The sequence below is a fragment of the Barbatula barbatula genome (genome assembly GCF_947034865.1).
Source record: "Barbatula barbatula genome assembly, chromosome: 16".
Classification (NCBI taxonomy): domain Eukaryota; kingdom Metazoa; phylum Chordata; class Actinopteri; order Cypriniformes; family Nemacheilidae; genus Barbatula; species Barbatula barbatula.
The window spans coordinates 10653431-10676463 of NC_136779.1; the positions used below are offsets into that span (position 1 = coordinate 10653431).

At 40.3% G+C, this 23033-nt stretch overlaps 1 protein-coding gene across 2 annotated transcripts in view; it reads right to left on the bottom strand.

Annotated features, from left to right (window-relative positions):
- The window catches only part of ca10a (carbonic anhydrase Xa), a 144775-nt gene that overhangs the window by 103732 nt on the left and 18010 nt on the right, over positions 1 to 23033 (bottom strand). The window lies entirely within an intron of this gene.

Consider the following 23033-nt stretch of genomic DNA (forward strand, 5'->3'; position numbering starts at 1 on the left):
ACGGTAGATTGCACAAAGTCCACAATCACGCCGCAAACGCTAAACATCTCTTTAAGCGGCTCCTCTAATCACATGGATCTAAATACAAATTCAGTGAATGACCTCAAGGATGCTGAAAGCAAGGGTTTCAATCATCCGCACGACCTCTGTCACACATGTCACAGACTTGAGACCATGTGAGGCCGAGCTCCGCTGTGTGTTTTGTCAGGAAAACAGCTGCATGTGATAGATACGTTGGTTTTAATGTCTTGATTGGAATACTAATTATGTGCCCCAGCTACGAATCCTTTAAGCTTAGGAGCAATAAACAACCATGTGGTTTCTGAAAGGACTTTAAAGATCGACAACAACACAGAGCTCTTTGTACTTATTAGGGACACGTCACATTCGAAACACAAAAATTCTAAAAGATACTAATATGAGCCATTACTCATACTTTATTCACATGATCATACGAATTAAATAACGCATAAATGGTACCTGGGCCTTGACGAGTCATCTCCGATACATCATTCGCTCTTAAGTCCTGAAACTCCATTAGCCGCAGCTACTTAATCCAATAATTCAATAGACCCCACTGCTTTGTTTTCTGTAGCTCTCATTAATTGCGTGGAAAAGAGTGACACTGTGCCAAATGAGCGGGGCTTGATGGAGGGCACGGCAATGTGACTCACATTCAGGGGGTTTTAAGAGATAAAGGGTGATAATGTTTAGATCTGTGGGAGAAGAAGCACTGCAGTGGTGCCGTCCCTGCTGCCAGGACTGATCACAGGAACACATCTCTACTTTCATTTCATCTGATGGTAGGCTATATAGGTAATGATAGATATCCACATATGATATACTGTAGATAAAAAGACATGACAAAATATTACTATAAATAAATAAAGTAGACAACTTTTTACACACCGTTGAAAGATTTCACCTTTTTAAATCAATCAACTCAATTCTATAGCTTTATATACATTGCCCCTGATGCAGAAGTTACTGTAAAGAGATATAATTATAAAAATAAAGATGATGTAAAGTGATGAAACGTACATTTTTTTTTAGATAAAAGTAAGAAACTGGTATATCGGTGATATGACAGAACATCTTCTGTACGTTTCTGAGTACCTGGTTAAGCCAACAAAACTTTATATCACAGAAAAAGGGGCTGATGAAGTTTTATTCCAGTCTGTGCATCTCCCCATATCACCATATTCTTTAAGCAAAACAACATTAAACCCGTATGCACTGCTCATACATTTACATTTACATTTAGTCATTTAGCAGACGCTTTTATCCAAAGCGACTTACAGATGAGGAAACATTGGAAGCAATTATAACAACATAGGCAACAAAATACATAAGTGCATCAAACTAGTCCATTAAAGCCTAGCACAGTATAAAAAGCTAAGATTAGTGAGGTTAGTAAGTGTATTTGTTTTTGGGTTTTTTTAAAGAAGGAAAGGGAAGAGAATTAGGAAAAATCAATTAGCGACGTGTTGACGGAAGAGATGCGTTTTTAGGCGTTTTTTAAAGATGGCAACCGAGTCTGCTGATCTTGTAGCAGCAGGTAGATCATTCCACCAATGTGGAACAGATCCAGAGAAGGTACGGGAGAGTGACTTTTTTCCTTTTTGGGATGGTACCACTAGTCGTTGTTCCTTTGCAGACCGCAGTGATCTGGCAGGAACATAGATCTGCATTAGCGAGTGGCGATACGATGGTGCAGACCCGGTGTTGGTCTCGTAGGCCAGGAGCATAGCTTTGAACTTTATGCGGGCGGCAACAGGGAGCCAGTGTAACCTGATGAAGAGCGGAGTTACATGCGCTCTCTTCGGTTCATTGAAGACCACTCTTGCCACCGCATTCTGGATCATCTGGAGAGGTTTGATTGTGCAAGCAGGAAGTCCAGCCAGAAGCGCATTGCAATAATCCAGTTTGGACAGGACAAGAGCCTGGACTAGGACTTGCGTAGAGTGCTCCGATAGGAAAGGTCTAATTTTCCTGATGTTGTAGAGGATGAATCTACAGGACCGGGTGGTGCTGGCAACATGACTTGTGAGGTTAAGCCGATCATCGATTACCACTCCCATAACCTACAGAGGAGGGAGGGAGGCTGAGAGGGATAGAGAGAAAAAGAGGACGTCTTCGAGAAATGACACATGTACTCAGAGGACATCACTGAGGAAAGACGTCATACAGATCTGTGATCTACATAAGGCCTCTCTGAATTTAAAAACAATATTTAATATAAGGAAAGAATCTTAGGCTGAATTTAGGAGACCCTGGGGGGCGATTTTAGAGTCATTTCATGAAAGGTTTGAACAGGGCCGGGCACTGGAGACCGGAGATACATTAATAAAAGCCACGGAATGCAAAGCCCTGGCATAATAATCTTGGTCAAGCAATGACGCCACACCGAAATCCAATTCGCCTGGTGTCTGACATCATCACACTTACTTTATTCTTACAGCGTGTGTTTTACAGGGGCGCGCACTTGCAATTCACCTGCACACTATGACATTTCCTGGGTAGAAAGATTGAGATTAACGTAAACAATATTACTACTGCCAGAAAATAAAAGGTGTATATAAATATTAAATCAAATTTTGTATACCTTTTTCCAGGGAATTTCAAACTATCTGGTGTTCATATCCTGTTTATGCCTTTCTCGAAGTACATTCCTGTCTGATATATTCACAATCATGTTGAAAGCATTCGTACGAAATACGCTGCCGAAGGAAATCGAAAATAACAGAAAGTTATATAAGTAGCAAGTGGTGGATGTTCTTGCCTGATGAATCCTTAATATGTTCTGGAAGGTTTTATATTTAATATTTAGGAGTACATTCATATATACAAACATAGATAACACTCAGGATTTGATTGAATGAGATGGACCTGCATATTAGGAAAACAGACATGTCTTCTTACAATGTTATTAACTAACAGTATATACTTCGTGATGATACAACAGTATCAACTCATAGAAATTGTCCTTCACCGGTTGTATTGAGGTGTATGCACTATGTGACGTCACAGGAAATAGACAATAGTTAGAAAAATCTAAACAGGGTACAACTTTAACACAAAGGATGTACAGACCCTCCACCTGAGTGCAATGTACAGATCATGTAGCGTGAATCAGTTCGAAATATACAGCCGTGGAAGAATCAAGAGACCATTCCTAACTTTATTCTAGATGTATTGTGGCCTGTCCAGTACAGTGTATGTTGATTTTCAACAAACTCGGGAGTGACAAAGTCCTCCAACAGCAATGTGAAAGACTGACAGAATTAAAAACTGCCTACATATATAAACAAGTACAAATACTGCTACTGCTGTTTTAAAGTTGCACCCTGTTTAATTTTTTTCTAAATGTATATGACGTGCTGTGACGTTGACGTGGTGCAGTATAGACTAGCCTATAGTTTTTGCTTCTTTGCAGAAGAAGATGATGTATTAAAGAAACACCTTTTGTCGAGCAGTTTGTCCGTTTAGGGATAGTGTGCATGACAAATGCCACGGAAGGGGATAGAAATAGCTCATGCTAAGGTAATAAAAATATAACGCTTCATTATATAAGGTCTTAATACACCTCTGAAGACATAGTGTATATTATATTGTATTTCTGTCAATAGATCCTCCAAAAAATTACACATTGGACCTTTAATTCACTATAAAAAAGTACAACAATATATTTCAGGAAAAAGAAATGCAGTATATAATCAGCACACTTCTATGCTATAAAATCACTCCCTCTGTGAAAAGGATAATAATGATTTTGAAGAATTGTAAGATCTGTCTGACTGTCCTTGAGACTACTGTATAGTGATCCTACTTCATATACAACAGATTTGGGGTTTTCCTTTTCTTTTCTTCGTTCAGCCCCGGGAGCTCCAGTGACCTGATAAGGTATTTAGTGCTCTAGTTGTCACATCACAACAGACTGCTGAAGTTAACAGGGGAGGTTTTATCTAGAACATCCCAAGGATTCCACGCTGTCCCATCTGCCTTTCCTCATCAAGTCTGCAAATCTTCAGCCCAGTTTAAGTAGGTCTTTTAGCTGACCGACTTTATGAGAAACAGAAGCCCTTGCTATGGTGGATTTTCTGTTCTCCATGATATTTAAAATAAAGAGGTCTTTCATCATTTCAAATAAAAATGTCCCCAAATTATACACTCTACAGACCAGCCAGCTTCAGTAAAATACTTTATCATATTAGAGGGTTTGACAGTAAGATGACATTGCATTAAAGATTTAGAAAGATCACTTTCAACTCCACGATTATATTTCTTGAATAAATTCATTACGACTGTCAAAAGCCCCCATTAATATGTGATCAAGATATTATTTGATCTTTCCACTGTGAATATTAGAAAAGAGTTCCTTTAATACTGTGATGTCTGCAATGCTGAAAGCAAGACTATACAGGAATAAGACTACCAAGCTTATTTAGATTGCAGAACCAAAAAAGACAAAGATCAATAATAAATGTAGCGGTTGCATTAGAATTAAGTGCATGTAACAGCTCTAAGTAGGGGTGAGACGAGATCTCATGGCACGAGATCTTGCGAGATCCGATGTGTCTCGCGAGAACACAATATCCTCACGCAATTGGCATGACGGAGTGGTGGGCTCGAAATTGCGACCAAACCTGTGCGACCTACTTTTTACAACCTAGCACCACAGTCCCACCGTTTCTCTATGTAAACATACGTCTTTCGCGTCTGAAGCGCCTCAGGCATTATAGGTCACGTTGGTTCGTGCTGCTTTGAAACCACACAGCACGCTGTTCAACAGCAGGGGACTGTACCACAACAAGTTGATTATAGCAATTGCAAGTTTACATTGTTATTTGTAAATACATTAACAGGCAAACCTCCTCAAAAACTGATCATCTGTCTCTTACATCTGTGCAATGTTAGCATAAAATATGTCGTTTATGTTGCTGTAACTGTTTCTCTGAAGGCTATGAGGGTTCAGTCAGTGGAGGAAGGAGGATTGACAGTGTGATATGCTCGCCACCTCTGCTTACACGAGCACTATGCAAAAAGCATATAAAGAAAACAACCACAGCTCTTTACTAAAACCAGCACCATTTTTTCTCAGTTGAGTTTGTGACAAAACATCTTTCAGTGTTTACATATTGTGTATAACTGGATTTTATAATGCCTAAATCTTTAGCATTTTGTGTCTTTAAGGTGAATAAGAGACTTTTCCATATTTCATCATTCTGGATTTCTGGAAACATCAAAGAGACGTTGTGGGAAGGTAAGAAGTGAGCGATTGCTTGCATTGTCTGCCAAAACTCTGTAAATAAGTCTTAAGCACAACCTCGAAACAGTCAAACCTAAATCCCAGTATGTTTGTTAGTATCTTACCATGATAAAAAGTCTCATGTAAACACAAAGATGACAGGTAAGGAGAAAGGAAAGCTCCATATGGCACGCGTTTACTACATGTATAACGTGACAACTAAATACTACGTGTGCTGATCTTATGTGCATTTCAATTTAAAGACAATATTATAAAATATTATTTGGCAGTCCGTTGCCAGTTTTTTTTACCCGACTCTAGGACGTGACAGTCACAACAAGCCATTATACTAATGCAAGCGCTCATTAAAGCTATCATTCCCCTTTCAAATACAGCCTTACTCAGCTTAACACATTCACTAAATTGAAATTATGCAAAATTATTAATATGTCGTAAATTGCTTGGCTTTAACAGATCTTTGTTTATGAAAGGTTGTTTGTTTGGTGCCAATGACATTTCAAAGCAGCTTAAAACAACCATTGTACGCCCATCCTCTGATCACAGGCATATGAATGAAAATATTTAAAGTGAACAGAAAAAATTGAATTAGTCGCATAATAAATGTTTCTAGCCTTACTGTGAACATTTTATTCACACACACATATATTTTTAAGTTTACCCTTGTGCTCTTTAATCATAGTGTATAAAAGTTGCTTTTTCTCTGAAATGACATTACTTTTGTTTGACATTTGACAGGCCCGGTGACAGTTATCCCCGCCCCCTTAACCACCTGTCACATAAAAGCTACATAAAACTAGCCTAACGCAAAACCCAGAGATGGTGAGGAGGTGCGTTTTCGACAGTTCCCCTCCCTAAACCCTGTTCTCCATCCATAACCAACCCTCAATGCATTTGCTGTCAGCCGAAGCTGCTGAGAGAACATTTACAAAGCCTTATTGCTGTCCTGAACCGACAGCCACCAACAAGAGGATTAAAATAAGTTCCGCCCTAAATCTTTTGTTCTCATTGGATATGTCAAATCACTCAGAAATACATCACAATAGAAAAGTAGACTTTAAAGATGTCTGTGTGACATGACAAACTTTGTAAATGCCGTTCTAAATGAAAGTTCTGGAGTAATACCAATATTAACTATTGTAACTTCTGTTAAGGTGGGGGGCTTCCATGGACATACTATGAACAGCCATTTACTCAGAACACTCTCAGGGATGAGAATGAGGGTGTGAACTTATGAAATACATAATGGCTTTTCAGTGCCTCAGAAGAAATGGAAAATTACTGAATTTCAAGACCCTAGAGATGCACTTTCACAATCAGTGAAAGGATTCACTCTTCATTGCAGTTGCCGTCACACAGGACGCCCCTTTCCGATGTCATTTTAACCTAAGCCGTAATCATGGCTAGGTGATGAGAAGCTGGTTCCAAATCAGTGGCTAAAGGTAACAGACGCTCAGCAACGCAGGTCTGTGATTGGTCAAGGCTTGACCAAAGTAATCCTACGGTATCTATCGACGGTAGTAAACGCATTGCACTGCAGGGCAGGCTGGCCACCAGGACCACTCGGCTATCACCAGATCCAACTGACTGCACAACCAGAGCCTAGCAGAGCTTCATCAAATACTGTTGCTTATCACAAACTCCAGTTCTCAACCGTCTGTTTGCCTTAAAAATCACTTCCAATGCTACATATACACAGGGGCTCAAAAAAGCATATGGACACTTAAGCCGTACTAAAAACGTCAGAATGAAATATACTGTATATTTTACAGCATAATTTATTTAAAAAAAAACACAGCGACTAAAGAAAATGAAGACACACTTTTTTTTAGGTTTTCTGAATTTAGTATTTGTGTTTAGCAATAATGGTCATTTGTGTTTTATTTGCATCTATAAGCAGACAATTTTAATAGGGAAAAATTGGTCAAAATAACAAGACCTTGAATACTGTAAAGAAATAAGTTCAAGCATGTTTACACAACAAACTACTACAGTTTTTAAATGGGACAATAAAACAGTAAAAAAACTAATATATTATGGAATGAGTCAGATTTGATTCACAACTTTCATGCTGCTTCTACTGGAGTGGTCTATTAGTTTTATGTGCGGCTGAACATACAAACACAAAAAAATAAGTTTGTTGGGACTGAAGTGATAAAATTATAGATATTAGGCCCACTGAAGAGGCATTGTTTTATCACCCAAAGTCGCTAAAGGAATCTGTTCTGAACATAATTTGCACGTGGGAGATCCCTTTATAGGGTCTGACTGCTACAATAGTTTGATATTTTATGGTGCAATGCTATTTAAGCTATTAAAATAAAAAACAACTATAGATGGTTTAGAGTACAACATTTTTTAAACAATAGCACATAAAACTGCCAAAAATATTATTTAGGATGTAAAGAAATGGGAAATTCTTAGGGTTGGTTACCGAAACCCCCGCATTTGAGCGTGAGGTCTGGCTATGACCCAGTGCAGGATCGCGTCTCTATGCTGTGAGACCGGTAATGAGAGGCAGCACGTTCCACACACACCCGCAGATGACTCGCAAATGTGTACACTGTTGCCAAATATTTATCACTTACTTAATGTTTGGCCATTTAAATATGAATTCACACCTTTTCTTTAAATGCACGTAGTCCGTTACTTAGACTGGACTTTGTGGTGCATGATACAAATACATAAATAAAGTAAAATAACCAACATCGCCGCATTTAGCAAGCATGGCGCAAATCTTCTGAGCTTTTCATTCTCTGCACTGAAAGCAAGTGTGCATGGACAGAGAAAGAGTGTGCCACGGTTGGGTAATTCACTGACTCTTCCGTGACAGAGTGCACAGGAAAAAATGTGAAATAAGGTAACTTTATTGGTAGTATTCCCATTATTTATAATTATTGAGTAGTTTTAAGAATAGTTTTGAAGCGAGATCTGCTCTAGTATTGTATGGCACAGCATTGTAATGTGATGTTTAAGACAAATGTCCATTCATTTTACTATTTGTGGCTTGTCTTTTGAAAAATATGTTCGCCTGCATTTCAGACATTTGGCTTCAACATATTTATTTTGCACACTGTGAAAGTTTTCCTTTCTCCTTATGATGTTTAATTAACAAAGTTCGGGAGGAGCCGTAGCATATAATCAGCCGGCTGGTCCACAATCAGCAATCACTGCACATACACAATTAGCCATAGCGAGCTCGCTCATAAATAGAGAATCCATCTTACCTGCTCGATCTCCTAAGATTAAGCATCAACGCGATGTCTGAGACCCACGTCATCGACGACAACCTGTTAGCGCTGCCGAGCGCTCATCAATCCAGCTCAGGATCGGATATAGCGAGCGATTCTCCGGATTCATCACGAGGCCGCCCGCTCCGCTGTTCTACACCTCGGAAGGCTAAGCCCAGAGGTGGCACATCGTCTCCTGGCTCTAAGAGACGTCCACCTGCTTCCCCGGCTTCTTCCTACACTTCCGCTCACAACGCGATCCCCGCCATACAGAAATGGACCGTCCAGGGCTTACGACTAGCTCTGTCCAACGCGGACGTCCACTTCCACAGGCGGATGACCAAGGCGGAGCTTTACGGCCTCTACGCCTCTTCCCTGGCGGACACCGCCTCACCGAAGGGCGCTACGGGGGGTTCCGCCACCAAGCCGGGCACGGCTCGCGGTTCTCCGTATTCCCGACCCGGGCAATCCACCTCCGCAGCTAGTCGCGGCCGCCCGCGGGGAAGCCGGAACAGCAGGGCTTCCGCGAGCGCAGGTATCGCCACGGACCCACCGGTCCCTCTTGCCGTTGGCCAGCTTCGGCCACCTGCAAACACCCCGCCAGCAGTAGCGGGCCGCCCTCAAAGCATTGGCTCACCAGCACCTGGAGCTCCGGTGCTTTACCACCCATTTCCTGCCCCTGGCTCTTGGCCCACGGCGCCTGCGTCGACCTCTAGCGCGAGGCTGCCTCAGCTAGCGATGCAGGCGCCGGGTCCTAGCCATTTCCCAACCCCCTCGGTAGCCGCCGCTAGCGCGAGGCTGCCTCAGCTAGCGATGCAGGCGCCGGTTCCTAGCCATTTCCCAGCCACCCTGGTAGCCGCTGCTAGCGCGAGCATGACTCCGCTAGCCGCTCAGGCGGCCGCCATTCCCCCCCTTCTCTCTCTTCCACAGGCTCGATCGAGCTTCTCATTGGCCTCGGCGACAGCTATGCCAGCGCCAATCAACGCACCAGCCCTGGAACCGCCTCCTGTTTCGGGGAACATAAGAGCACAGATCTTGACAGAAATTCAGGCAGCTGGCGCCCGAAGCAGACCCCTTGCCAACACCGATACCTCCCTATTCGGAGCTGATATTCCCGTAAACCACCCACTAAAAACCCTCCTCGATGCATCTCGAAACTCCATCATCCAAGCCGTCTCCCTTAGGACCCTCCAATCTTATCTCACCGCATGGAAAAGCTTCAAGGCGTTTCACCACGCGTTCAACATTCCCTTTCCCTCATTTTCCGTAATCTCCATCACCTCCTTCATCTCCTTCCTAAACTTGTCAAAAAACCTCCAAGCAAGCTCAATTAAAGGTTACATGAGTGGGGTCCAGTTCTTCCACAAGCTCATATTCAACTCTCCATCCGCAGCAATAGCCAGCTCCCAAACATCTATGCTCATCAAGGGCATTCGAAGAACCCAGCCTGCTCGCCCAGACGCCAGGCAACCTATAACCCTGGATATACTGACCAGATGCATTTCCACCCTCCGTAAAGGATATCACTCCAAGCACGTCGATCGCACGCTCGACTCCATGTTTATCCTAGCCTTTTTCGGCTTTCTAAGATGTTCTGAAATTTCCACCACGTCCATCTTCAACCCCGTAATACATCCAACGTTATCCGACCTATCAGTACTCGATTCAGAGACGATCTCATTCTTAATTAAACAAAGCAAGACGGACCAAACCAGAAGGGGACATTTCATCTACATCTTCAACCTCCAGTCACCGATTCAGCCTTATCAGACCCTTCTAGCCTACCTTCACTTCAGGAAATCTCAGACCAAAACCACATCAGACCCTCTCTTCGTGGATGAATCTAACCGCCCAGCCACACGCTTCTGGTTCCAAAAACACCTCAAAGCCGTATTGCTCTTGTCTGGCATTCCCGCAGACCACTTTTCCGGCCACTCCTTCCGCATAGGCGCAGCAACTACAGCCGCCCAAAAAGGCCTATCGCAGTCTCAAATACAAGCACTAGGGCGCTGGACGTCGGAAGCTTTTAAGAGCTACATCAGGTCAGATCTCTCAATCATCAGGGAAGCCCATCGAACCCTCATTTCCCGAATCATCTAAGAATCCATCCTTCACCCACATGGGCTCGAACCTCCACTATTCAGCCTTCATCTCCCTAGCGGGAGATCTCACTGTCACTGCAACCGCCTCAGCAATCACCAGGGATTCAGACCCAGCATGCAGGGGCCATCGCCCAAGTCACAGGCTGTGCCACAGCAGACTCTTCAGCAGAAGCCTCCATCCAAGACGTCGAAGCCAGCGTCGCCGCAGCGATCGCCTCCGCAGAGGCCAGTGCTTCCATCCAAGTCATCGAAGCCAGCGTCGCCGCAGCGATCTCCTCCGCAGAGGCCAGTGCTTCCATCCAAGTCATCGAAGCCAGCGTCGCCGCAGCGATCTCCTCCGCAGAGGCCAGTGCTTCCGTCTAAGATGTCGAAGCCAGCGTCGCCGCAGCGATCGCCTCCGCAGAGGCCAGTGCTTCCATCTAAGACGTCGAAGCCTGCGTCGCCGCAGCGATCGCCTCCGCAGAGGCCAGTGCTTCCATCTCGTGTTCTGCCATCTACAACTTTCTAAGGATCAAGAACAACAGCAGCTCTCTCCCCAGCAGGAACCTCCATCAGGTGCTCTACTTCAGCTGGATCCCTCCTTCAGTAGCCCCCTCCCAGCATCAGTCCTCATCCAGGGACACCCACGAAGACAGCAGGCATCCTCTCTCCATATCAGTCTCAAACATCCTTGGAGGAACCCCTGCCCCAGTCTTGCCTCATCTCAAACCACACCTTCTAAGGAGTCACCATCCTCTTGTCCTTACCCGAACGCAGTCCACGCCTCCATACTGTCCAGCACCGCGTTTTGGGGGGGTATGCGTACTCCGGCGGCTGTCCAACTTCTTGCTTTATGGGGGGTGTGCTCTGGGCTCAAACCGGTTCCGAGCTCGGCGCACTCACCCTGACCAAGGTGTAGTGTTTCGGGTTCGGATAGATCTGGCGAGCTCGGAGCCCGCTTCCCGGACAGCACGCCAAATACGCATAACCTTCATAACCAAGCTCTTGCTTTATTATCCCTATCAACATCGCTGTTATCTGCGCAGGTGAACTCGTGAAATGATGTTTAATTAACAAAGTTCGGGAGGAGCCGTAGCATATAATCAGCCGGCTGGTCCACAATCAGCAATCACTGCACATACACAATTAGCCATAGCGAGCTCGCTCATAAATAGAGAATCCATCTTACCTGCTCGATCTCCTAAGATTAAGCATCCCTCCTCCACCCCGGCTCCTCTCCCAAACTCACTTTTCTTTTGCAAGAGCCCCGGGGGGTGTGCTCTGGGCTCAAACCGGTTCCGAGCTCGGCGCACTCACCCTGACCAAGGTGTAGTGTTTCGGGTTCGGATAGATCTGGCGAGCTCGGAGCCCGCTTCCCGGACAGCACGCCAAATACGCATAACCTTCATAACCAAGCTCTTGCTTTATTATCCCTATCAACATCGCTGTTATCTGCGCAGGTGAACTCGTGAAACCTGTCGTTTTGAATTTTTTAATTATAAAGGTATATTCTGTTCTAAACAAATTTGGTAAATGTGATTGTTTTTTGCTGCATCAATGTTGCGCTGTACCCTTAACCACCTGATGTCATCCCCGCAGCGCGCACACACACACGCACGTCTGATTTGACTATCAGTCGACTATAGGCAAGATGTAGCAATTCTGATTCGACTACGTAAATCCTTAGTCAGGGACACCCCTACTAATACGCATTTCTAGATGTATTCCAAAATCAAACCTCACGAGCGACAAAGTCATCCAACAGCAATATGAAAGACTGACCACATGACAAGACACTAAAAACTGTGATAAAAACCGAGGTTCTAACATAAAAAATATTTTTGAACTTTTCCTAAAAACATGTACAAATATTACTGTTGAATTGCTTAAAAGTGAACATGAATTGTTTATGCACTGACCTCCCCAAATCCCCCCCATTTGTTTATTTGCAAGACCACGCGTTACCCATGTTTTTTATACTGTATGTATATTATTTATGAAAATTAAATTTAGATGACTAAAGTATATGTATAGTGTGTACGTTTATATCTGTAATATGTCTTTTATGTCTCAATGTAACACTGTGGTTCTGTGAGACACGACATTTTGTTACACTGTATGTCCCAACATGTAGTGAAATGACAATAAAGCTCACTTGAATCGAATTGCACTTTCTTTGCAGTATTTGAGGTCTAAAATGTTTTTATTTTCTGTTATTTTGAGTTGTTTCTCCATTTTATTGTCTGCAAATAAATTCAGAAACAATCTTTTTAATTTGAAATTTGGGAGAAATATTGTTAGTAGTTCACAGAATGAAACAAAAATTATAATTTAACTGAAACACACACCTATAAATAGCACATTTTAAAATGAGATAACTCCATTTGTGATTATTTATTATGTTATAATTTTTTTTATTGTGTTAGCTTTTTTTGTTATTATGGCTTAAATCAAAACAAACCAACTGCAGTTGGATTCATATTAATGGGAATCCACAACAAAATAAACGTTATTTTTGTTCTCGTTTTGGAACTAAACTCTTCGAATAGTCTCTTCATTTTTTTCTGCAGCTGTATATAAAAAAAACATATGCATCAGTAAATAGGAGATTTATAAAAAGAATCCAGGGTGCCAATTCTCATTGGTAATTATTGAAATGATAATGTTTACAGTTGCTGTCCCCAATTCCTTCCTTTAACAACCCAACGTTTCCAGCGCTCAATTTCGAAACCTCCAGCCTCCAAACAACACATCAACCAACACATGCCTGAAACTTGACGTGCACATGAAAGATTTTTCTCGCAAAAACAAAGAACAAACTGGTAAAGCCAGGGCTGGATTAGCATTATTCACGGGAGCACAGGACAGACCGATTGACCGTCTTCCTCCAGCTCAGCTCTCGGGTGGCCGACGAGTCTGTAGAACAAAGAAATGTGGCGTAACACGGGGCAGTAATCCATGTGCGACTGGAGAAAGCATATTCCTCATTACACGGCGCTCATTGGTGACAGGGCTATAAATGTATGTGTAGGAGGCAGCAAGTTGTCAGATGCCTAGAGGGTGGTATGCAGCGACTGTCAAGAGTGCAGAGCTGTAATTGTGGAGGAGACTGGAAGGTTCAGGGTGGCAAATGGATCGGTCTTGGGATCAGCGAGTCAAGCTCGGTGAGACCAAAACGGACCGATTGAAGTACATGCAATATGACTATGGAGGTGGTAGGACTAGCTTTGATTGGTCAAGCTTTAGTGTTTTCTTGGAAGACACTGTCTATAATCTTTGGAATCTCTTTACAGTGTAGGTTGAACCAAGACATGCACGCTCGCAGAACATGACAGAAAAAACTAAAATGGTCCATTATAAAGCATAAAAGCAGATGCAAGAATAAAGTGGCTAGCATACAAAAAACAAGATTATTGCAAAGTCATACAATAATACAAGCATTCTTGGAAAAAGAAAAAACGCTGGGCCCTTTCCTTAAATTACTTTTGTCATTCCCATTTTTCTTAGTTCAAGTCATAGTTCAAGATTATTTTCTGAACTCATTCCCCTTTCTTCTCCCATGATGCTTCCCGACTCCACCTGATACAACTATTGCTATCATGTACAAGCAACAATGTAAATGGAAAAATGCATGTCTGTTGATTTCAACACCAAATTTGCTTGGCTTATTAATGAAATTTTAATCGTAGATCAGAATTTGAACCCTTAGAACTTAGTCTCAAACTCACAAACCTGTATGACTTTCTTCGGCTGAAAAAAAGAAGATATTTTGTATAATGTTGGTAACCAAACAATGGCAGGCAGTATCCATTCACTTGGAATACCAACACTCCACTTTGTTCTTTCGATTACCAACATTCTTCAAAATATCTTCTTTTGTGTTCTGCGGAAGAAAGCAAACCATACCGGTTTCACTTGACAAGAGGGTAAGTACCAATTATTTTGACTATCCCTTAAAGCAGGCTAGGGCAAAAAAGGTTTTTCACCGTTTTTCGAATTTGGTCAGTTCGCTTGATCTATTTGGGTATTTCAGCAAAATTACATTATTTCGGAATAATGTGATTTTCTTTTGCAAGATTTTCCTTTATGCAACCGAACACCTGTAGATTAAATATTTCAGTGCATTGTAAATGCAGGTGTATTAGCCTTTGTGTTTTTTTATATGAAGCCATTAAAGCCATCTGAAAGAGCATGCTGACCACCTCACTTTCTTGCAATAACATTAGTCTCCAACAAGGCACTATTGGTGAGAGCTTATTTCCATAGGCTTGTGTCCGATGCTCATAGGCTTGAAGCAAATCAGTTGTCTTTAACGTTTGGATATGTAATGTCTTAGCAAATCTATAAAGTAACCTGAGCCTTTTTGGACACGTTTTCCACATTTTTATACAAGTATGGGCGAAAACACAACTGTGGAAAGAGTTTTGAAACTAAAACAGCTTTTTTTGTATTCCGGATAAATAAGGATGTAGCCTAATTTTATCTCCCACACAAAACGTGTTTACAGCTCATGAGCATGCTTTCAATTGGTTAATTCTATGACTGTGACTCTGAAACATACTGAGCTGGTTTTACTCCAATAATCATCTGCCGATTGAAGTCCTATAAGAATATATTCAAGATTTATGGCACTATAATGCATTAATATCTGGGTATGGGCACAGAGCTTATTAGAATGTCGAGGAAGTATCCAAATCTGGAGCCAGAGGCAGATGTGTCTGACCCTCTCTTGGGACTTCTGGTTGTTTGGCAGCAGTTAAAAGGAAAGATAAAGCACAAAGTGAATCAAACGCTGCTGGTATGCAGTTAAAAGGCATGTTCTGATAGCATTCCATGTCTCTTTTAAATGGTAATACATGAGATATAGCACAGAGAATGGGCTAAAGCTAGAGAATATTGAGCATATTTGCACCTGCGTTGTTACGGAGTGTGTTTAGACTTTCCTCCTATCCCATCAGGCCTTGCCGATTTCAATAGATTCGATGTGCGTTATTGTACTTATATAATGATAACGGTGACCTTTTGGGTTGACTATCATATAGGGATTTTAAAATGTTATCTTAGCAGAAAAGCTGCATATTGAAACACATCAGCCATTTCAATCTGATGCTGAGAAACAGCACACGGGGCAGAGCCCATGGTTACGTATCTGAAAAAAATGCTGTATATGCAATACACAATAAAGCGCTACATAAACGCCTCATTCATAAGTTGGTGAAGACCCAGACTGCAAAATAATGAAACATTCAGAAGCAGTAGGACTTTCTATTCGGCGAAATAAGGAATTAGTGTTGTCAAAAGTAATCTTGTGTAAATGCAGTATAAATCCGAGGTTTGTTTTAAAGGGGCTATGAATAAAGACCAACATTTTACATTTACATTTAGTCATTTTGCAGACGCTTTTATCCAAAGCGACTTACAGATGAGGAAACATTGGAAGCAATTATAACAACATAGGCAACAAAATGCATAAGTGCATCAAAACTAGTCCATTAAAGCCTAGCACAGTATACAAAGCTAAGAATAGTGAGGTTAGTCATTTTTTTTTTTAGAAAACAGAAAAAAGTTAGAGAGCTTAAAATCAATCAGCTTCATGTAGACGGAAGAGATGCGTTTTCAGGCGTTTTTTTAACCCAAGCTTTTGTTATATAAGAGGTAGTCGTATTCAAGCGAACATCGAACATAGAATATGGCCTTTTACATATTGATTTTGATGTTTTAGAATGTAAAAATCACGCGAACTTCACTTCCACCTCAGACAACAGTATACAATAATACAAACGGCCAGTTCCGCACATAATATTGCATATGCATGTTTGTTCAGTCATTTGCCATACTGAAGTTTATTCTATTTGTCTTATACTGTCTATCAGCATGAAAGACCCCAGTGAGCACACAACAGTTTCAGCAACGATTAACTTGTATACTTCATGTATAAAACGGCATTGCTTTTTTTTCATTTATATTAACAATTAGCTTAAATAATAAAATTTTGTTTCAATTAGCATGTACTGGTGTTTTGCTTTGGTACCGAAATTGGTAGAGAGAACCATGGAATTTTACTGGTATTGGTACCGGCTACTGATTTTGTGTACTGTGAGTATAATGAATCACTCCATTTAAATGGCACCTTTAGAAGCAATGCAATCCATGCTCAGGTCCAGTTTCTTGTGGATGATTTCAAGATCTATTGCAGTGGTTAAAGATTTGCAAGAAAATGTATCAAACTCTGTGATTTCACGCTTGACTATGGCTTTAAGATTAGCATGTGAAACAGCTGCAGAAAACTGTATCATCAGTGCAGACACAGGAATTGAATATGTTTGCTTTGATTCATTGGATGCATAGCTTACCAGTCTGGTACTTTTTCTATAATGAGAAACCGGCAAAAAGTGAGATATTTACATGGGGGTGAGCTATAAAGGTATGAGATTAATACAAAAATAAGTATTGCATCAAGAATTCCATCTTTTGCTACCCACTGTCTTATAAATCATAAAGGTAAACTACTCAGATCTTACAAATCATTCCCAAAATAATATTTAGGAGTATCTATTGACAGAAGTGCAATATAATATTCATACACATGTCTTCAGAGGTGTTTAAAGACCTTAAATAATGAAGCTTTAAGTTTTATTACCTTAGAATGAGCTATTTTTATCTACATACACCAGAGGTTCCCTTACATGAAATTTACGGTGTTATTTCTACAGTATCCCTACACGAACTAAGCACGTTTCATACCTATGTTATCTCCTTCGGCAAAGAAGCAAAAGTGTGACGACATTTTTGTCCTGTGTCAGTTGCCGTAGTGCTTCGAAAGGGAGAGGTGGAGTGAGCCGTTGGTTGCAATTTGCAACCTCACCACTAGATGCTGTTAAAATCTCCACATTGCTCCTTTAAAAACATGAGACATATCAAGCTGAATTTAAATTTGAACAAAGTAATATTTGACCTCATTCTATGAAGACTTCGCTGAATTCAAATTCCCCAAACACACAGTAAAATGTTCTGTCCTCCATCCTTTCTGAGAATTTACAGTTTGCCATTTTGACACCCTTTTACATTCTCTTGCTCTTCACACTTTCAAAATATCTCCATTAAAATCCCATGAATCAATTGAATCTGTGCAACTATATTTGCCTTTTTGGTAAAACCAGCTCACAACTTTCTCACTGGTACACAACTGAACCCAGTGTTTACTTCATACTGTGTAAGATCATGAATAATGCCCTCGCCTTATACTTGAGAATCACAGAAAGTATGAGTGTGTTTTGAAGTGTTGAGCCCAGTGCTTATTTCAAGCAAGCAAAATCCCTTTAAGGCTATAAAACTATAGGGGCCATAGGGAGCAGGAATCACAAACTGCAGCATCAACAGTAAATATAGATTATGTCTCAGCATGTTGTTAAAGTAAATAAAATGATTAAATCTTAAAAGTAGAAATAAATAAATGGTTTCAATCATTGTTATATACTCAAAAATGTTACAACCCAAACTTGTGTGACTTTTGTGTGGAATTCAGAGGGTCTTTTTCAATTAATGATCTACAATTGTTAAAAAAAGCTTGGACATTCTGCTTAATATTTTAAGGTTATGTGCAGGAAAAAAGGCATATGGGTTTGGAACGACCTGAGGGCCCAGAAATGATTCAATGTTGGTCTAATGTAATGTTTTCTAAAGCTCGTGCAGAAAATAAAATAAGATTGAAAAACACAATGTACAGGAAAACTCTATCAAATAAAAGCAAGTGTTCAGACAGGCCTTGACCACACCATCTACGCTAGTGGTGCATGAAGTTAACAATATTTTAAAGATTACAAAAATCTCTACATTTCTACATTATTAACTTCAGTTTTGTTTGTTAAAAATCGAGTACCAAAAGTCCCAAAGCTGGATTAATTCACTCATGTAATTTAAAGTAAAAGGTGATAACACCTGCTGAGAAATGCTATTGATTTAATTGCAGAGTCTTTGTGATAGTTTATTGTGTATTCGAACTTTCAGAATATTGCTTTAGAAAGCACAGCGTAGCACAATGCACCATGACAATCTGAGTCAAATGAAGATGAAACCTTTTGATCTTTCGCTCTAAAAATCTGATAGCTCAAGTGACTCACTGGTATACAAATTAATAAACAGCTTGTTAAAAAAACTATGTGTGATGACTGCACCATCCATTTATCATCTTGTAGAAAGATAGATTTTTCATTAGATAGTATTGAAATGGTGTTTGATCCACTTGGCCATGCTAAAGCGAGAAAAGGTCAATGCAAAAGCCACCTATGAAAAAAACCTGTAGAATCAAGATAACAATCACCCGTGTTGATGCTATTTCCTCAGCTCCCCGACCCATATATTCACATTTCCAAGGGTGTTCTATTTAAACACACCTTCCCTTTGTGTGTATTATCCTGCAGGGTGTGACCGTCACAGAGAACACAGGAACTAAATTCAATTGGCAATATCGCCACAGCGATAACTTTATTCATACAAAGCTATCATCTTAGCGCTTTAAGATGTGCCAAGAAGATTTCCTGAGCAGTAGGGGTCATTTATTACAATGGGATTTAGAGATTATTAGTAATTTGGTTCCCACATGAAGAGGAAGTTCACCCTCTCAAAAGAGCAGCCAATGGAGAGCAAGCTTTATTGGTGCTGATAGCTCTTCAGTGGTCCCCCGTACTAAATATATCCATTCAGTTATACTTATCTCAGAATATTACTAACGTTAGACAAGGGCGCTGCAGACAGGACAAGATGGAGATGGTGTTTCTAAAAGCCAGTTCAGAAATCAATGTGTAGTCTAGAAAAAGATGTGTAGCTTGGCTAGTCAAATGTTAGTCAGCTGAGACAGAAAATATGGTTATGAATTATAGACCCCCTTTGTAATAACAAAGGTCTGCATCCTGTCAAAGCTGTTTAAGTTGGAGGTATAAAGCGTTTTTTGTCCATTTTTACAATATAACAATTTACAATAAAATTAGAATCATATTTAAAAAAATTACTAATTAAAAGCATAAGTTTTGAAATAGAGATTCACTGATACTAAATCTCTCTATCGATACTGATAACCGATTATTACATATATAGTGAAGATTTATATTTCTTAACTTTCTGAATGTTACAAATTCATATGATGATTATTAATATTAAACATCAAACTGGTGATGCTTCTGAACACCTTCTATCCAGAGCAAAAACTTATTGCATTTTCCTGTCTTATGATCGACAGGATCTTTCGGCCCTAATCATCAGCTACTTTTAAACTATCGTCCGATAGCGGATGCTGTAAAGAATCTCTTTTACCGACCAATAATGATTATTGGACATATACATACATATACACATTTGATCCTATAACAGAGCAGATCCTTAAAAGTTTCTAATTCATTTTAAGTCATAACGTTTTTTTATCTTTCTTTTTTCTAAATCCTAAAACATTATTTCTAGATTTAAACTTCATTTAAATCTTAGACAATTTAATGCAGCATGATACTTTCAAGCAAACTATCTGTTCAGTTTAAATGTGCTTTAAGTCTGTGATAGCAGGCATTCTGCTAACTTCCGCTAGTCTCAGACGCTGAATCTGACCACCCCAATACACCCCTCAGAAAGTCATGAATGCGCACAATGACTGACAGGCAGACCGTGTTTCTGATAAAAAAGCACAGGGCCGCTCCCCTGACATTTTTTTTTTGCTATTTACAGAGCTTAGAGCTGTCACAGAGACAGGTGTGAATTCTCAGGACACCTATCCCAGTGATATCCGTCAGCTTGGAGGGACAATTTATGCAGGGTAGCTGAAAAAAACACACTTAAAAAGCTTTTTTGTGATGTGATATACTAAATTATGTTTGTAATTTCTTTAAGTAAAACAAATATGAATATATACACTAGACAATTATACAATCTTCATTCATTTTCATTAAGAGATCTGTCTTGAAAAATAATGCTTAAAGGATTTACATAAAATCTTTATAGAATCACATTAGCACATCACATCACATTAGCATTCTATAGCTTTTAAGAGCATCTTCAAAGAGTCGTGTTTGAAACACGTACAAAAATATGAAACGGAAATATTTTTAAATAATCTCTGAAGGACACCGTCGAGTTCTCAACCTCACCACATACATTCTAAATGAGGATGGCGTCGGAAATCGCTTCCATATTTTTTGCACCTCCTGGAGTGAAATTGGTTTGATCTTGAGCAGACTGTGCTGACGTACTTGCTGAATAGTAAACGTTCAATTCTTATAGAGCAGAATCCACCACTGGTGAACCAGACATGAAAGTTCATCCGAGGAACTGAAATCGAGAACGGATTTATCTTCAATAATGAGGGCTCATTCAAAGCCAATTCCTGTATGCAAATGGTTGGATTTTGTTGTGGGTGTTAAGGGTGCCAGGTGCTGATCTACAATAAAATATAACAGAATATATCAGAATATCTCAGATCAGGTGTCTTCAACGGGGGGTCCGCGATGGTACCACAGGGGGTCTACCAGCTATTGTTTGATCTCAAGTAGATTTTTTGCAGAAAAACTAAAAATACAATATGAAGTTCATATTTTTTGTTTCTTCGACATCAAAATGCATTGACAGGAACTCTCATCATTTACTCGCTCGCGTAACAAAGGTTGAAGACCCTTGCCTTAGACATTTCATGCACGTCTTCCAGACATCACTTAAAGCTTTCAGGTTTCCAGCCACACCGTGAGCCCTTTAGCTTTGCGGGCACTGTTCTGATTGATGGACGATAACAGGCCATTCAGTCTTGAGTGACAGAACGGAGCAACTTAAGTTTCTCCCCCAAGACGTCCTGAGCAGTCTCGTGCACGTGACAGCCCATCCCCATCCACCTATCGTCAGTTCGCCATTCAAGCAACGGTAAATAAAGAGCAGGTTATGAGAGTCTTCCTCACTGCACCCCCATCCATCACTCGGTCTCTTAATACATACAGCTGTCACGCATTCCGAGAGGAACTGCTGTGTGATGTATTTCACCACCCTGGAGAAAATTAGCTGCTGTGGATATGTTTCTCTGCCTAAACTTAGCATTCCTGCATGCCTTCAGGAAAAGCGGGTATGACTGTCAATGAGATGAATTACCATTCAGCTGCGGTGGGGATTTTTGTTGTCGGGGCTCTCGCACCCGGAGATTGCTGCAGCATGATGCGTTTATTTACCTCGAAAACATTAGGAGCGCACCGCACGGCTTGTGTCTTTAATTACTGTACTGTGTTATACTTGACGACCAGTAGAGATTCTGTTATACATGAAATGATGTAAAGCTGCACTCACTTAATTTTGATGATGCTTCCAGTGCTGACAGCTCTGTTGTTTATAACAGGAGCAATTCAACTTTGATGTGTCCCTTGTTTGGTAACTCTTGGTTGTTTAGAGTTGCAGAGAAACTTCACCACTAATATAGATTTAAACGGAAGCACGGTTACTCGTTTATATTATTATACGTTACACAACTGGTCAAAAGTTTAGGATCACTTGGCAAAAATGTTTCTTTGTATATGTAGGTGTATGTTTTAACATTTGGAATAAATTAATGTAATTGTGGCAATATTTATGAAATTACAAAATTGCATTCTTTACATTTTTTTTTATGGTTTACGTGGACCAAATAATGAATAAAAAACAGCCAATAAGAGTCCAGCATAGTCCAGCATAAAAGCTTCCCGGTTTAAGACCTTTGAGAAGCTGGATGTGTTCCAAGTGTACAATTGTTTTACTTTGAAGATGCATAAATATAATTCATATCAAAATATAATGATCAAATAGTGTTCATTATTTTAATGATTTTTATTTACTAGATCATTTCCAAGGGTTACAGTTGTTATTTCAAGGTTTTGATGGGTTTACTTTTATTCTAAAATGTGGATAAATGCAAATGAGTAAGTGAGGCTTAACTTTTGACAATAGTGTACATAACTCACTTGGTATGTTTAGCAAAAAATTCATATATACATTATGGAATAGAGATGCACCGATATGTAAATTTTGGCCGATAACGATAACCGATGATTCTTTAACATTGGAAGCCGATAACGGAATATAACATTTCCTTAGACTGAAGCAAAAAGCTTCACACATTTTTAAAATATTTTTTATTCAACAAGCAAATTATAGATATTCCTCCCGAGCAATCCAGAAAAATGTTCCTTTGTAGGTTTAGTTCAATTCAAATACTGTTATGATTCATATTTGCTTCTTTGGCTTTCTGGGAGACCATCTTATTTATATTCAAATGATCTTGCATTTTGATAAAAATGCTCTCAAACCTTCTTTATATTACATATGTAGCATTATACCTGGGATGTACAAAAGAGGCAATAAGTGGAACACAATTTTAATATCCTGACTGCAGATCAACTATGGAAGCAGACCCATCGGGCTATTTAGTGCCCAATGATGCATGCGCATAGGGGAATCGCATAA